This window comes from Bombina bombina, chromosome 5, assembly GCF_027579735.1.
Source record: "Bombina bombina isolate aBomBom1 chromosome 5, aBomBom1.pri, whole genome shotgun sequence".
In the NCBI taxonomy this organism is placed as follows: domain Eukaryota; kingdom Metazoa; phylum Chordata; class Amphibia; order Anura; family Bombinatoridae; genus Bombina; species Bombina bombina.
In genome coordinates this window covers 959,324,798-959,338,117 of record NC_069503.1, presented here as the reverse complement: position 1 = coordinate 959,338,117, position 13,320 = coordinate 959,324,798, and positions in this window count along the sequence as shown.

Below are 13,320 nucleotides of genomic sequence, written 5' to 3'. Positions count from 1 at the left end.
AAGATCTTCAGGGGCTTAGTGTTAGGTTTATTTAAGGGGGGTTTGGGTTAGATTAGGGGTATGTGGGTGGTGGGTTGTAATGTTGGGGGGGGGTATTGTATGTTTTTTTTTACAGGCAAAAGAGCTGAATTCTTTGGGGGTATGAGCCGCAAAAGGCCCTTTTAAGGGCTGGTAAGGTAAAAGAGCTTTTCTATTTTAATTTTAGAATAGGGTAGGGCATTTTTGTATTTTGGGGGGCTTTGTTATTTTATTAGGGGGCTTAGAGTAGGTGTAATTAGTTTAAAATTGTTGTAATATTTTTCTAATGTTTGTAATTATTTTTTTTATTTTTTGTAACTTAGCTTTTTTTATTTTTTGTACTTTAGTTAGTTTATTTAATTGTATTTATTTGTAGGTATTGTATTTAATTAATTTATTGATAGGGTAGTGTTAGGTTTAATTGTAGATAATTGTAGGTATTTTATTTAATTAATTTATTGCTAGTGTAGTGTTAGGTTTAATTGTAACTTAGGTTAGGATTTATTTTACAGGTAATTTTGTAATTATTTTAACTAGGTAGCTATTAAATAGTTCTTAACTATTTAATAGCTATTGTACCTGGTTAAAATAAATACAAAGTTGCCTGTAAAATAAATATAAACCCTAAACTAGCTACAATATAATTATAATTTATATTGTAGCTATATTAGGGTTTATTTTACAGGTAAGTATTTAGCTTTAAATAGGAATAATTTATTTAATAAGAGTTAATTTATTTTGTTAGATTTAAATTATATTTAACTTAGGGGGGTGTTAGGGTTAGGGCTAGACTTAGCTTTAGGGGTTAATAAATTTACTTGAATAATAAATACTTGAAGTTAGGTGTCGGTGATGTTAGGGAGGGCAGATTAGGGGTTAATACTATTTATTATAGGGTTATTGAGGCAGGAGTGAGGCGGATTAGGGGTTAATACATTTATTATAGTGGCGGTGAGGTCCGGTCGGCAGATTAGGGGTTAATAATTGTAGGTAGGTGGAGGCGACGTTGGGGGTGGCAGATTAGGGGTTAATAAATATAATATAGGGGTCGGCGGTGTTAGGGGCAGCAGATTAGGGGTACATAGGGATAACGTAGGTGGCGGCAGTGTGCGGTCGGCAGATTAGGGGTTAAAAAAATTTAATAGAGTGGCGGGGATGTGGGGGGGCCTCGGTTTAGGGGTACATAGGTAGTTTATGGGTGTTAGTGTACTTTGGAGCACAGTAGTTAAGAGCTTTATAAACCGGCATTAGCCCAGAAAGCTCTTAACTACTGACTTTTTTCTGCGGCTGGAGTTTTGTCGTTAGATTTCTAACGCTCACTTCAGCCATGACTCTAAATACCGGCGTTAGAAAGATCATGGCGTAGGGGGATCTGCGGTATGGAAAAGTCGCGGCTGCAAAGTGAGCGTTAGACCCTTTCCTGACTGACTCGGGATCTGCGGTATGGAAAAGTCGCGGCTGCAAAGTGAGCGTTAGACCCTTTCCTGACTGACTCTAAATACTGGTGGTAGCCCAAAACCAGCGTTAGGAGCCTCTAACGCTGGTTTTGACGGCTAACGCCAAACTCTAAATCTAGCCGATAGTTAGGAAACAGAGGCAATTTTAAGGTACTATATGCTGAAAGCAGAGTAATCTGATTTGTATTGGTTGCAGTATTTCATTTTTAAAGTGCATTCCCTTCTCCCTGCTAATTTTCCTCTCCCCATCATAGTTTCCCTTTTTCAGCAAGCTCCATTACTTCCTATGGGAAACATTTGGCAACTTGCAGGGACAGCCCTTGATAATTCCCAGAGGTCAACCCCTGCGAGTATTACATGGTTTTTTTATGTCTGACCCAGCAAAGTTTGACCATTGGGAACATAGTTTAAATTTCAAATGAGTAGTAGATTTTTTTCCTAAACAATTTTGCAGCTACTTCCATTTTACACATTTTAATAATAGAAACTAAAATGTAAAAAAAAATGTAATTGTATGATCTATCCAAATCAGGAAAGTTTAAAATTGACTCTAGTGCCCCTTTAAAAATTAAACATGTATTTATATGGTAAAATAGCAAAAAGCATCACACAATAATTAAATATTGTTAGAGAAAATATAATATTTCTAGATTTGGGATAATACAAATAGACAGCCACCTACATTATACTTATTAACCCCTAATCTGCCGCCCCTAACATCGCCGCAACCTACATTATATTTATTAACCCCTATTCTGCTGCCCCCAACATCGCCACCACCTACCTACATTTATTAACCCCTAATCTGCCGTCCCCAATGTCGCCGCCACTATTCTAAATTTATTAACCCTTTAAACCTAAGTCTAACCCTAACACCCCCTAACTTAAATATCATTTAAATAAATCTAAATAAAATTACTATCATTAACTAAATTATTTTACAGGCAAGTTTGTATTTATTTTAACTAGGTAGAATAGTTATTAAATAGTTATTAACTATTTAATAACTACCTAGCTAAAATAAATACAAATTTACCTGTAAAATAAAACCTAACCTATGTTACAATAACACCTAACATTACACTACAATTAAATCAATTCCCTACATTAATACAAATTTAGCTAAATCAGAAAAAAACACTAAATTGCAGAAAATAAAAAACAAATTACAAGATCTTTAAACTAATTACACCTTATCTAATAGCCCTATCAAAATAAAAAAGCCCCCCCCCCAAAAAAAAACCTAGCCTAAATTAAACTATCAATAGCCCTTAAAAGGGCCTTTTGCGGGGCATTGCCCCACAGAAATCAGCTCTTTTACATGTAAAAAAAATTACAAACACCCCCCAACAGTAAAACCCATCACCCACACAACCAACCCCCCAATTAAAAGAATAACTAAAAAAACCTAAGCTCCCCATTGACCGGAAAAGGGCATTTGGATGGGCATTGCCCTTAAAAGGGCATTTATCTCTGTTGCTGTCCTAACCTAAAAAATAAACCCACCCAATATACTCTTAAATAATCCTAACACTAACCCCCGAAGATTCACTTACCGTGAGAAGTCTTCATCCAAGCGGCAAGATGTCCTCAACGAAGCCGGCAAAAGTGATCCTCCAGATGGGCAGAAGTGGTCCTCCAGACGCAGAGCAGCTCCATCTTCAAGACATCTGGAGCGGAGCATCCTCTTCAAACGTCATCTTCTTCGGAATGAATATCTCTTTAAGTGATGTCATCCAAGATGGCGTCCCTTAGATTCCGATTGGCTGATAGAATTCAGCCAATCGGAATTAAGGTAGAAAAAAACCCTATTGGCGGATGCAATCAACCAAGAGGATTGAGCTGGCATTCTATTGGCTGTTCCAATCAGCCAATAGAATGCGAGCTCAATCCTATTGGCTGATTGGATCAGCCAATAGGATTGAAGTTCAATCCTAGTTTTTTTTGTGATTTAGCTAATTTTTTTAAATTTATTTAATTGTATTTAATGTAGGGTATTGATTTAATTGTAGTGTAGTGTTAGGTGTTAGTGTAACTTAGGTTAGGTTTTATTTTACAGGTACATTTGTATTTATTTTAGCTAGGTAGTTATTAAATAATTAATAACTATTTACCAACTATTCTACCTAGTTAAAATAAATACAAACTTGCCTGTAAAATAAAATTAAACCCTAAGCTAGCTATTAGTTATATTGTAGCTAGCTTAGGGTTTATTTTATAGGTAAGTATTTAGTTTTAAATAGGAATAATTTAGTTAATGATAGTAATTTTATTTAGATTTATTTAAATTATATTTAAGTTAGGGGGTGTTAGGGTTAAACTTAGGTTTAGGGGTTAATAAATTTATAATAGAAGCGGCGACGTTGGGGATGGCAGATTAGGGGTTAATAAGTGTAGGTAGGTTGCGGTGACATTGGGGGCGGCATATTAGGGGTTAATAAATATAATGTAGGTGTCGGCGATGTTGGGGGCAGCAGATTAGGGGTTAATAAGTATAATGTAGGTGTCGGCGATGTCGGGGGCGGCAGATTAGGGGTTAATAAGTGTAAGATTAGGGGTGTTTAGACTCTGGGTTCATGTTAGGGTGTTAGGTGTAAACATAACTTTAGTTTCCCCATAGGAATCAATGGGGCTGCGTTACTGAGCTTTACGCTGCTTTTTTGCAGACTTTTTCCCAGCTGGCTCTCTCCATTGATGTCTATGGGGAAATAGGGCACGAACACGTACGGCCAGCTCACCGCTGACTTAAGCAGTGCTGGTATTGTAGTGCAGTGTGGAGCTCAATTTTGCTCTACGCTCACTTCTTGCCTTTTAACGCCGGGTTTGTAAAAACCCGTAATACCAGCGCTGCAGGTAAGTGAGCGGTGAGAAAAAACTGCACGTTAGCACCGCACAGCTCATAACGCAAAACTCAAAATCTAGCCGAGAGGAAACTGGGAAATTATAATTTAGGAATTAAATAAAGAATATCAGTGCTTTAAGATTTCATGCTTTGCAAAGTGTGGAAGTAAAATTAGCACTACATAAACTTTAATTAATCTTGTTAGCCCTCTTGCAGTTTTAATCATATTTAAAATCCAACTGTCACATTCAATACTTAAGATATCAATGAGATTAGGCAATTTAAGAATTATTAAATTAAAAGCTGTAATTCTGCAACCTGGTTTCGTTTAATTAACATGCCATGGTTTAATGTCACATAAAAAAGAATGTAAAAGACATTTATAGCTTATGTTTCCATAATATATCAGAAACTGCAATAAAATATATTATATTCAACTGCATTGATGTATTTTAATCTTTAGCTGCATAAATTAGTAGTTCTAAGTTTCTAAATGCTCTTTAAAATTATAATGGCCTCGATTACAAGTGGGGCACAAAAATATTAGCGCTATTGCTTGAGCAATAGTCTAGGTCGTGCTAACATCTGCATGTCACTAAATGCCTTACATAATAGACTTCTATTAGGGTACACAGTAACATTTATGCTGGATATCGCTCGAGTGCTAAGCTAAATGTGTGCTAAGCTAAATGTGTGCACAAATAGGGGAATTCCTTATTTACATCTGCGCTATACTATAAATAAAATTGTCTCAAAAAGCACTACATTTTAAAACAGTTTTGGATTGTACTTGAGTGCAACATTTAACTCACCACTTGTTGTACAAGCACAATGTGTGAGCTAACAAATTTCAGTTGCATTAAGATGCTCTGGTTAAAATTTTTAACCAACTACTTGTAATGCCAAATGATGTATTATTCTTTGTGTGAGACTGAGCACAAGATGAAGCACCCTCCCTGACCTATCGATTGTGCTCCATGTACAATATAGCCCGATGTGTGTAGAACTGCTTCAATGCATATACTGACAAATTTGTCTTGGAATCATTACTAGAATATTGGACTAAAGTTAAAAAACATTTTAAGTGCAATAAGTATGTTAATCACATAGGGGGATATTTATCAAGCCGTCAACCGCAAATACACTGGAATTCCATAGCGTAATTGTGGTGAGCATGATTCGACCTAGTTATCAAAATCTACAGACCAGCAAAATTTGAAATTTGTGACGTAACATACGATCCGCCGATCTCAATCTGACACAGATCTATGCTTACGTCATTACAGATGTTCCGAATACACATTCGGCACTATTTGACACTTTTTCAAAGTTATCAAATAGTTAACCGGTACGATTGCGGCTATTCCAGCACAGCATACCTGGTTTTTAATCAGCCACCCTGGAGGCCGTGGATGCCATAGGAATCAATGGGAATCTGAAAGCAGCGAAAGCTTATGTTCGTTGCTACCAGATATCCCATTGATTTCTATGGTAGAAAACCAGTTACATTTACACCTAACACCCTAACATAAGCCCCGAGTCTAAACATCCCTAATCTGCTGCCCTAATCATCACCGCAACCTACATAAAATTATTAACCACTATTCCGCCACTCCCCGACACCGCCGTAACTAAATAAAGTTATTAACCCCTATCCCGCCGCTCCCGGGCCCCGCCGCAACTAAATAAATGTATTAACCCCTATCCCGGACCCCGCCGCCACTAAATAAATGTATTAACCTCTAAACCCCTGGCTTCCCACATCACTACCATTAACTAAACCTATTAACCCGTAAAACGCCAGCCCCCACATCGCCATAAACTAAATTAAGCTAACTTTACATTAAAATTACAATGTCCCTAACTTATAATAAATTAAAACTTACCTTTAGAATTAAAATAAACTATATTTATTTATAAACTATTAATTAATCTACCCTTAATATTATACTACAATTACATTAAACTAGCAATTAAATTAACTATATTACATATTAAAAAACCCTAACCCTATTAAAATTATTTAACTATACTTTTAAAAATTACTAAGTAAAAAAAAAAAAAAAAACACTGTTACAAAAAAAACAAACACTAAGTTACAAACAAAAACAAACCACAGTATCAAAAATAAAAACGAATTACACCTAATCTAATAGCCCTATCAAATAAAAAATGCCCCCCAAAATAAAAAACCTTAGCCTACAATAAACTACCTTAAAAGGGTCTTTTGCGGGGCATTGCCCCAAAGAAATCAACTCTTTTACCTGTAAAAAATAAAATACAAACACCCCCCCAATAGTTAAACCCACCACCCACCCAACCAACCCCCCCAAATAAAAAGCCTATCTAAAAAAAACTAAGCTCCCCATTGCCCTGGAAAGGGCATTTGTATGGGCATTGCCCTTAAAAGGGCATTTAGCTCTTTTACCTGCCCAGACCCTACTCTAAAAATAAAACCCACCCAAAAAACCCTTAAATAAACCTAACACTAACCCCCGACGATCCACTTACAGTTTTTTAAGTTCCACTTGAAGGATCCATCCAGCCGGCAAGAAGTCTTCATCCGGGCGGCAAGAAGTCTTCATCCGGGCGGCCTCTTTTATCTTCATCCATCCAGCGAAGTCTTCATCCATGCGGCCTCTTCTATCTTCATCCATCCGGCGCTGAGAGGGTCCATCCTGAAGACATCCGGCGTGGAGCTCCTCTTCAATACTGGAACTTGAATGCAAGTGACGTTATCCAAGATGGCGTCCCTTGCATTCCTACTGGCTGAAAGGTTCCAATCAGCCAATAGGATTAGAGCTGCTAAAATCCTATTGGCTGTTCCAATTAGCCAATAGGATTTGAGCAGCTCTCATCCTATTGGCTGTTCCAATCAATTGAATTGAGCTCTTATCTCATGTATTTTGAGTACAATACAATATACATACATATCAAAACACATGTTGATTTAGGAAAAAGCATTTAGTAACTTATAATTAATAATTTATAAAGCTAAAAAAAATTGTTATTTTGTAAGATAGCATCCCTCAATCACAATATTTAACGCTTGCGCCTTGAAGCTGTTATCTCTATAAGATGCTCACACCGCCTTGCTGTGGGCCTAGATGTACCTTTTATTATGGTTATAAGAAACACTGCTTCTCAAAACTCTCTTTTACCTAATTATAATAATGAGCTTATTTCTTTCCTGACAAACACTGTGTAAAATTTCGCGGTCATGAAGTGCCATCATGTTAACCCTATATGCTAAAATGACTGCCTATAAGATGTGTTGTTCATCTTTCAATAAACAGAATAGATGTTAGACTAAAGCTGCGTGGTCTGATTTCTGTTCTTTGGGATATCCTGATTATCAATAGTGATGTCGCGAACAGTTCACGGCGAACATAGCTTGTTGCGATGTTCGATCCGCCCCCTATTCGTCATCATTGAGTAAACTTTGACCTTGTATCTCACAGTCTGCAGGCACATTACAGCCCATCAGCAGCAGAAACTCCCTCCCAGACCCTCCCAGCTCCTGGGCAGCAGCCATTTTAGATTCATTCTGATCCTGCATTCTTAGTGAGAGGAGGGATAGTGTAGCTGCTGCTGATTTTATAGGGAAATTGATAGCTAGGCTAGTGTATTCAGTGTCCACTACAGTCCTGAAGGACTCATCTGATCTCTGCTGTAAGGACAGCACCCCAAAAAGCCCTTTTAAGGGCTACATCAGTCGGTTTTTTGGGGGGGTTTTTCTTTGAAATCTAATAGCAGTTGCCTGCCTGGCACTGCCAGCCTGTGTGTCAGGCTTACAGCATATACTGTGCCTACTTGCTCAGTGCCACCACTCATATCTGGTGTAACATTAGTGTAAATTTAAAAAAAAAAAAACTTTTACATCAGTCTGCTAGTGTAATCTAATTTCAGTAGCCAGGCCAGCCTGCCACTGCCAGCCTGTGTGTCAGGCTCACAGCATATACTGTGCCTACTTGCTCAGTGCCACCAGTCATATCTGGTGTAACAGTAGTGTAAATTAAAAAAAAAAAACTTTTACATCAGTCTGCTAGTGTAATCTAATTTCAGTAGCCAGGCCAGCCTGCCACTGCCAGCCTGTGTGTCAGGCTCACAGCATAAACTGTGCCTACTTGCTCAGTGCCACCAGTCATATCTGGTGTAACAGTAGTGTAAATTAAAAAAAAAACTTTTACATCAGTCTGCTAGTGTAATCTAATTTCAGTTGCCAGGCCAGCCTGCCACTGCCAGCCTGTGTGTCAGGCTCACAGCATATACTGTGCCTACTTGCTCAGTGCCACCACCACTCATATCTGGCTGGTGTAACAGTAGTGTAATTTGAAAAAAAAATTACATCAGTCTGCTAGTGTAATCTAATAGCAGTTGCCTGCCTGCCACTGCCAGCCTGTGTGTCAGGCTCACAGCATATACTGTGCCTACTTGCTCAGTGCCACCACCAGTCATATCTGGTGTAACATTAGTGTAAATTTAAAAAAAAAAAAAACCTTTTACACCAGTCTGCTAGTGTAATCTAATTTCATTTGCCAGGCCAGCCTGCCACTACCAGCCTGTGTGTCAGGCTCACAGCATATACTGTGCCTACTTGCTCAGTGCCACCGCTCATATCTGGTGTAACATTAGTGTAAATTTAAAAAAAAAAAACTTTTACATCAGTCTGCTAGTGTAATCTAATTTCAGTTGCCAGGCCAGCCTGCCACTGCTAGCCTGTGTGTCAGGCTCACAGCATATACTGTGCCTACTTGCTCAGTGCCACCACCAGTCATATCTGGTGTAACATTAGTGTAAATTTTAAAAAAAACTTTTACATCAGTCTGCTAGTGTAATCTAATAGCAGTGGCCCGCCTGCCACTGCCAGCCTGTGTGTCAGGCTCACAGCATATACTGTGCCTACTTGCTCAGTGCCACCACTCATATCTGGTGTAACAGTAGTGTAAATTTAAAAAAAAAAAACTGTTACATCAGTCTGCTAGTGTAATCTAATTTCAGTTGCCAGGCCAGCCTGCCACTGCCAGCCTGTGTGTCAGGCTCACATCATATACTGTGCCTACTTGCTCAGTGCCACCACTCATATCTGGTGTAACAGTAGTGTAAATTTAAAAAAAAAACTTTTACATCAGTTTGCTAGTGTAATCTAATAGCAGTTGCCGGTCTGCCACTGCCAGCCTGTGTGTCAGGCTCACAGCATATACTGTGCCTACTTGCTCAGTGCCACCACTCATATCTGGTGTAACATTTGTGTAAAAAAAAATTAAAAAACTTTTACATCAGTCTGCTAGTGTAATCTAATTTCAGTTGCCAGGCCAGCCTGCCACTGCCAGCCTGTGTGTCAGGCTCACAGCATATACTGTGCCTACTTGCTCAATGCCACCACTCATATTATCTTGTTTAATAGTAGTGTAAGGGTACATTTAAAAATAAATAAACTATTTTGACTGTGAAACATCAGTCTACTTTTTTTGTGTCAGGCTCACAGCGTATACTGTGCCCACTGGTCCAGTGCCACCATTCATATTATCTTGCTTTATAGTAGTGTAAGTGTACATTTTAAAAATAAAAAAACTATTTTGACTGTGAAACATCAGTCTGCTTTTTTGTGTCAGGCTCACAGCGTATACTGTGCCACTGGTCCAGTGCCACCACTCATATTATCTTGTTTTATAGTAGTGTAAGTGTACATTTTAAAAATAAAAAAACTATTTTGACTGTGAAACATCAGTCTGCTTTTTTGTGTCAGGCTCACAGCGTATACTGTGCCCACTTGCCCAGTGCCACCACTCATATTATCTTGTGTAATAGTAGTGTAGTGTACATTTTAAAACTAAAATAACTATTTTGACTGTGAAACATCAGTCTGCTTTTTTGTGTCAGGCTCACACACAGCGTATACTGTGCTCACTTGCCCAGTGCCACCACTCATATTATCTTGTTTAATAGTAGTGTAAGTGTACATTTTAAAAATAAAAAACATATTTTGACTGTGAAACATCAGTCTGCTTTTTTGTTTCAGGCTCACAGCGTATACTGTGCCCACTTGTCCAGTGCCACCACTCACATTATCTTGTTTAATAGTAGTGTAAGTGTACATTTTAAAAATAAAAAAAATATTTTGACTGTGAAACAAAAGTCTGCTTTTTTGTGTCAGGCTCACAGCGTATACTGTGCCCACTTGTCCAGTAACACCACTCACATTATCTTAATAGTAGTGTAAGTGTACATTGTAAAAACTATTTTGACTGAGAAACATCAGTCTGGTTTTTTGTGTCAGGCTCACAGCGTATACTGTGCCCACTCACAGTAGCTTGCACGCATAGTAGCACTAATTGAAAAAAAAATGACAGGCAGAGGCAGGCCAACCCGCAGGGGCCGTTGTGGTGGTGGTGCTGTGATTCCCTTTGGCCATAGAATAATCCCCATTGTTAGGCCACGTACCATGAACATGAAAAGTTCTGATGACATAGTTGACTTTATAACACAGGACACCCAATCTTCTACAGCTTCTGCTCGTAACCTTGACGCACCATCCTCCTCCTCTAGCTTAGCTTCGGGCACCTCTCAACTTATCACTTGCCTGCCTGCCGCCACCACCGACACTAGCACCACAGCCGCCTCACTTGATCTGTCAGAGGAGCTATGTACACCTCAGTGTGAAGAAATGAGTGATGCGCAACCATCATTGACAGAGAATGTAGATAACTGTGATATGTCTCAGTCAGGCAGCATTACAGACAAGGACGACGCACAGTGTGATGATGATGATGATGATGTTGTATCCGCCGTTGCTTCCGTTGTTGAGTTGTCAGATACAAGTGAAGGGGTTGATGATGACAATGCGTCCGTGGATGTCACGTGGGTGCCCGGTAGAAGAGAAGAACAGGTGGAAAGTTCAGATGGGGAGACAGAGAGGAGCAGGAGGAGGAGACGAGTTGGAAGCAGGGGGAGGTCGTTGCAAGGAGCTAATGGCACAGTCAGACAGCATGCATCGGCACCCAGGGTCACCCAGACAGCACGCCAATCAACGCATGCTGTTGCCACCACCAGAATGCAGTCATCGCAGAGCTCAGCAGTGTGGCATTTTTTATGTGTCTGCCTCTGACAACAGCAATGCCATTTGCAACCTGTGCCAAAAGAAACTGAGTCATGGGAAGTCCAACACCCACCTAGGTACAACTGCTTTGCGAAGGCACATGATCTCACATCACAAACGCCTATGGGATGAACACATGAGGACAAGCAGCACACAAACTCAAAGCCACCATCCTCCTCCTGGTCCAGCATCTTCAGCCACGTCAACCACTGCTGTGCTCCTTGCCCCCTCTAAACCATCCGCCAATCCGTCTCTCTTCCGGAGCAGTTCCTGCTCATCTGCCCACAGTCAGGTGTCTGTCAAGGACATGTTTGAGCGTAAGAAGCCAATGTCACCAAGTCACCCCCTTGTCCGGCGCCTGACTGCTGGCTTGTCTGAACTGTTAGCCCGCCAGCTTTTACCATACAAGCTGGTAGAGTCTGAGGCATTCAAAAAATTTGTAGCTATTGGGACACCGCAGTGGAAGGTAACCAGACGAAATTTTTTTGCACAAACGGCAATCCCCAACCTGTACTCGATTGTGCGAAAGGAAGTAATGGCATGTCTGGCACACAGCGTTGGGGCAAGGGTCCATCTGACCACTGATAGCTGGTCTGCAAAGCATGGTCAGGGCAGGTATATCACCTACACTGCGCATTGAGTAAACCTGCTGACGGCTGCCAAGCATGGAATGCCTGGCTCTGCAGAGGAGGAGTTGGTGACACCGCCACAACTTGCAGGCAGGCCTGCTGCCACCTCCTCTACTCCTTCTACTCCATCCTCTTCCATAACCTCTTCCTCGGCTGAGTCCTCTTCTGCTGCTGCATCTTGCTCCACATCAACGGCACCCCCCCAGCTCCCCAGGTACTATTCAACATCCCGGATACGGCAGTGTCATGCCGTCTTGGGGTTGACTTGCCTGAAAGCAGAGAGTCACACTGCACCAGCACTCCTGTCCAAACTGAACGCACAGGTGGATCAGTGGCTGACTCCGCACCAACTGGAGATCAGCAAAGTGGTTTCTGACAACGGAAGTAATTTGGTGGCGGCATTGAAATTGGGCAAGTTGACACATGTGCCGTGCATGGCACATGTGTGTAATCTGATTGTACAACGCTTTGTGCATAAGTACCCAGGCTTACAGGACGTCCTGAAGCAGGCCAGGAAGGTGTGTGGCCATTTCAGGCATTCCTACACGGCCATGGCGCACTTGTCAGATATCAGCGGCGAAACAACCTGCCAGTGAGGCGCTTGATTTGCGACAGCCCGACACGTTGGAATTCAACACTCCTAATGTTTGACCACCTGCTCCAACAAGAAAAAGCTGTTAACGAGTATTTGGGTGACCGGGGTGCTAGGACAGCCTCTGGGGAGCTGGGGATTTTTTTTGCCCCGTTACTGGACGCTCATGAGCAATGCCTGTAGGCTCATGCGTCCTTTTGAGGAGTTGACAAACCTAGTCAGTCGCACGGAAGGCACCATCAGCGACATCATACCATTTGTTTTCTTCCTGGAGCGTGGCCTGAGAAGAGTGCTGGAACAGGCCGTAGATTAGCGTGAAGAGGAAGAGTTGTGGTCTCCATCACCACCAGAAACAGCCTTATCAGCATCGCTTGCTGGACCAGCGGCAATGCAGGAAGAGGATTGTGAGGAAGAGGAGTCAGAGGAGGAATGTGGCTTTGAGGAGGAGGAGGAAGACCAAGCACAACAGGCATGGTGCTCTTTGTTGTCACCTATCTGGTATCCGTGGTGTTGTACGTGGCTGGGGGAAGAAGATACCTTCAGTGAGATCAGTGAGGACGAGGAACGGGACATGAATAGCTCGGCATCCAACCTTGTGCAAATGGGGTCTTTCATGCTGTCGTGCCTGTTGAGGGACACTCGTATAAAAAAGCTGAAGGAGAACGAACTGTACTGGGTGTCCA